The sequence below is a fragment of the Penaeus monodon genome, chromosome 22, assembly GCF_015228065.2.
Source record: "Penaeus monodon isolate SGIC_2016 chromosome 22, NSTDA_Pmon_1, whole genome shotgun sequence".
Lineage (NCBI taxonomy): Eukaryota > Metazoa > Arthropoda > Malacostraca > Decapoda > Penaeidae > Penaeus > Penaeus monodon.
This window is the reverse complement of record NC_051407.1, coordinates 5048146-5048487: the sequence shown is the minus strand read 5'-3', so window position 1 is coordinate 5048487 and position 342 is coordinate 5048146.

The window sequence follows — 342 nt, the reverse complement described above, 5'->3', positions numbered from 1 at the left end:
AAACATCGAAGTCATTCAGTCATCGTAAACTATCTATTCAACACATCCACAAACATACCTGTATTCTCTTTCCTCTTAAATCCTGGGATCGGAACATAGTATCATAAATATAGATATTGATTTACAAATAAGAATCATTTCCAAGAAACATCGTTCCGATATACCATGTCGCAATACATGGTTATTATTCTCTATGCCACATTTTATTCATTATTTCAAACATCCGTAAGTCATTACGTTTACTTAATAATTAAATATATCTAAGCAAACTCAGTCCATAACTCTTTTGTATTTCAGACATGTTTATTTTTTCCTCTAGCACAATGCGTTTCTTATGTTTCA